We start from the raw sequence: 4,903 nt of genomic DNA on the forward strand, positions 1-4,903 counted from the left end.
TTTGTCTTTCTCTGACTGGCTTATTTCGCTTAGCATAATAATCTCCAAGTCCTTTCATGTTATGTTTTAAAAGGCAATATGTCCAATTTTCAGGGATTAGAACATGGATATATTTGGGGGCCATTATTCAGCATACCTAAAGCTATAAAACTATTTCTATACCTCAAGAAAAATCTTTTAAGGGCATACTACATCTCTGAACATAAATGATTATTTCAATGGTTTTATAAAATTTTATTTTAAAAACTGATAAATTCAATCTGCCTGTTTTTTGTGAAGAAAAATATTTCATTTCTCCTAAAATTTGTATTTGAAAGATATATTTTAAAATACGATAAAATATTAGCTAAGTATCCCATGAATGTTTAATATTGAATTTTTATTACAAATTTTTAAAAGATGGGGAAAGAACAGAAACTGTCACACACACAAGAAATGGATTGTTATTCTCACAGTCCTTCTACCAACTGATGTCACAACTTTAGTTTCTATCTTCTTTCTTTCCTTTGAGTATTTTCTATCTCTTTTACTACTTGAACTCTCTCAAGAACAAGTTCATTCTCATTCCCTTCTTCCTATATTGTTTGTCCTCTGACCTTCCCTATATCCTTATTCTCTCTTATTTTCTTCACACTGCCATATATTTGTGGAGAACATGCAACTTGCTTAAACAAATACTGATTGAGGCCATAAGCTTATGCAACTGCCCAGTCTAGGGACTTCTTAGAACACAGTAAGGAATAAGAAATTGTCCTCAAATAGCTTATATTATCTCAAAAAGAGAATAAGACAGGTGGAGTGAATGCAATACAAGCAAACTCCGGAAGAGGTATGCTCCAAATGGGAAGATATGTTCAATTGGATATTCATAGTAGAGAAAGTTGTCATAGGAGTGGGACTTGAGATAAAAAAATGCAATAACACTAAAACTACACACTCCTTATTTAACCCCTGCCCACTGTCTCCTACTCAATTTGGTCCTGTCAACATAGGTGTGTCTGAGACACAGAAACACTGTCTACTAGAATCCCATTTCTCCAAACGTTTCTTTGGTTTTACACTTCTCTTTCTTCAGTCAACTTTTCAGGAATAGTTTTCATAAGAAATAATTGCACTTTCATTGGAAAATATTGCTTTCCCTAGAGAGCACAAAGGAACATCCAGCAACATCTGGCAGTTTTGGCTATATTTCAACCAGTTTTGCTTTGGCTTGGTCTCAAGAAACAAACCAAATGGAAAGTATCACTGAGACAATGGCTTGAAGTCAGTGCATTCCAAGCAGCAGAGGAAGCTATAGATCTGGTCACTGTGGAGTGGGGTCTGATAGGAAGGGAGGATTGATGTGTATGGACTCGAGGTGGACTGTCAATATAAAGGCCTAGACATGATATAAACCAAATGGCACCAAAGCTTTATTCAAGAAAAGTAAAGGTCAAGGAGGGGGGGGGGGGTATGTAATACTTTCAACAATAAAGTGGTTTTTTTTAAGGAAAGCATCTCTATTGCCCCCCACAGACCTCAATACAAACATGCATGCTTATTTGTATCAGCAACAGCAATAGAATTTCCTTTCCTATTTTTCCATTTCTGCCCCACACAGAGTAATTCCATGTCTTTAGTCCTGATTTTTATTTCTTTTTCTTCTTCAACCCTCACATCCAATAAAATATATAGAAAATCCCTGATTTAAAATATCTTGCATTGTGGTCCCTCATTTGTGGCAAAAATTGCTACTAGACTGCCCAATAATTGTGTTGATACCAGCACTGAAGCCCAATGCCTGTATCAGTTGCCATCACTGACAAACCTATCTAGAGCTGAAGTGACTGATCTAGCTCTATTTAAATTAGAGAGCAAGAGATCAGGTAAGAAGACATTGCCTTGAAAACTGCTTCTCTCCAAATACATGCCTTTAAAACATCTTCAGAAATATGCATTCATACAAATTTTCAAAAAATGTTTTAAGGCAAAAAACACTAATTTTTAATTTAGTTCACAGATTCTTGGAACAATCATGAATTGCTTCAGAGATATTCACCAGAAAAAAGTGAAAACATATTTTGTTCCAATTTTTTAGACTCATATGTAAGAATCCTATATTAATGCAGAACATTTTCATAAAAAACATTTATATGCAGCTTTTCCTCTTAACTGACTTTATGTATTTAACAATAATTTATAAATTAATATAGTCATCTTATTTACTTTTCATTTATTTTTATGATCACTTTTGGTATTTCATAGAATTCAATGTGTTTTCAGGAATGCAAAGCCAAAATACTACTTAAATTTTAATAAATGAGCATCTGGCTTAAGGTTTCTCTTGAAACCTTCAGAAATATTGTCCAAGAACTAACTTGGCCAAAATTGGGAGTTTCCTCTAGTGGAAAAGAGCCTGGAATGATTCAGAAGTTCCGGATTCTAGTTCCAGTTGTGAGGCTGAATTATGTGACTATGGCCAAATTTCTTAACAGTTTTAAGCCTTAATTTTTCTAAACATAAAATGAGCCCTTAGATTGGATAATTTTTAAAGTTCACGTGGAGTTTTTTCCCTTCTATAAATTCCTCCAGGATTTATTTATTGCATAATTTAGGATTTAATTATAGTATGGCTCTGCTTCAACTCAGAGTATAAACTTGATGAAGCAGAATATCTGCACTTCTAGAACACTCTTAGTGTTTAGCAGTGTTGAGCATACTAGCATAGTGCATATGGAATGCAGGGACTCAAGATAAGCAAAATATAATTGGGTATAATTGGGCATAGCTACCACTACTCCAGAGTTTTTCCCTCAGATTTTCAATTAAAAATCTTATTTTGTTTTAGTAAGCTATTGTGATTAAACCCCAATGAACATATTCATGTAAACCCCAATCACAAAGCTGATTCCCAAACTGGAATCTCAGTTTATTTTTTTAAAGTGACAATTCTAGTTTACAAGGAGACATTTTTACTAATTTTAACATACAGTTGGGTGCTCCTTAAAGAAAAGTGGCACAACAGAACCCCTAAATATCCAACAGCAGTGTTAAGCAATGGGGGCTGCTAATGAGAAGGGTGGAAAAGAAGGTCCACTGCAACATGTAAATAATTGGTAAAGGATGGTACTTATCAGTAAATATTTAAAAAATGGTTTAATTTTTATGGTAATGAAAGAAATGCTGACTGAAACAAGAGTGAGATACCATGTTTTAACACATTACTAATGTTGTTTAAATATCTGACAACACATTGGGGACAAGAGAGCAGAATTCAGTAGAACTTATTTAAACCAGCAACATACTGGACAATGTTTTCTAGAACAAGTGTAGATTTTCATACCGGTCAAAAAAGTCACTAGATCCTATTATATAACAATTAAGAAAAAATACCTGATTATTTATAACCATAATCACATTTATTTAAATACATGCTCATATGAAGGTTATTACTAGAGGCCTGGTGCACGAAATTCATGCACAGGGGGCGGAGGGAGGGGGCAGTGTATCTGTCCCTCAGCCCAGCCTGCACTGTCTCCAATATGGGACCCCTCGAGGGATGTCCGGTGGGATCGGGCCTAAACAGGCATTTGGACATCCCTCTTACAATCCAGGACTGCTGGCTCCCAACCACTCGCCTGCCTGCCTGCCTGATTGCCCCTAACCACTTCTGCCTGCCAGCCTGATCACCCCTAATCACTCCCCTGCCAGCCTTATTGATGCCTAACTCCTTCCCTGCTGGCCCGATTGCCCCTAATTGTCCTCCCCTGCCAGCCTGGTCACCCCTAACTGCCCTCCCCTACCAGTCTGATTGCCCCCAACTGCCCTCCCCTGCATGCCTGGACCCTGCCAACTGCTCTCCCCTGCAGGCCTGGGTCCCACCCAGCAGCCCTCCCCTGCAGGCCTGGTCCCTCCCAACTGCCCTCCCATGCTGGCCTGATTAACCAAAACTGCCTTCCCCTGCTGGCCATCTTGTGGTGGCCATCTTGTGTCCACATGGGGGCAGCCATCTTTGACCACATGAGGGCAGCCATCTTGTGTGTTGGAGTGATGGTCAATTTGCATATTACTCTTTTATTAGATAGGATTAGAAAGTAAGCAAAGTAGAATAAACATAGTTGGAATTTACCATAAGTATATAAAGAGAGGATTGGCAGCTTCATTAATAATAATTTCAAGTTTAAAACAAACTAAAAATTCAATAATCCATATTTACTTAGTGGTGAATGTTTTTAATTGAATTTATTGGGGTGACATTGGTTAATAAAATTATATATGTTTTATGCATACAGTTCTATAAGATATCATCTGAATATTTTATTGTGTGTTCACCACTCCAAGTCAAGTTTCCTTCCATCAAGTGGTGAATGGTTTTTAAACTGAGTATTACTTTTGGAAATCTAAATCAGAAATATCTTCAGGAACCTTTAATTAGTGCCTTAATTCCAAGACGATCAAGTTTCTGTTTGTGTGACAATCTTCATTATAGAATTGTTATGTAAATTAGCAGTTGATAGGAAATTGGGTATAGTTGCTAACACCTCAGTGACAGAATATAATTACAAATAACTTTAACAAGGAGCCTTTAAAAATCAGCCAAAACTACCCTGGTCAGTCAAGGAAAGAAAAAACTGTGTGTGTGTGTGTGTGTGTGTGTGTGTATTGTTTGTGTGTGTTTTAATTTAGGTAAGACAAGGTAAGAAAACTCCCTTTCCAGAACAGTATGGCTCTGACTGAGAACAAAGGAAGGCATAATCACATCAGGTAGGAGTTTTTCCCCAGGCCTGAGAGGCACAGAAACTTCTCTTTCTTTTACCATATCTCCATAGTCTCTCACTAACACTGTTCAAATGCTATCAATTTCCATCTGAGTTCTTATCCATACCTGAAGTGTCTAAAGGCCATTATAGATATCAACATTGGC

Source organism: Eptesicus fuscus, chromosome 1 (genome assembly GCF_027574615.1).
Source record: "Eptesicus fuscus isolate TK198812 chromosome 1, DD_ASM_mEF_20220401, whole genome shotgun sequence".
NCBI classification, from domain to species: Eukaryota; Metazoa; Chordata; class Mammalia; order Chiroptera; family Vespertilionidae; genus Eptesicus; species Eptesicus fuscus.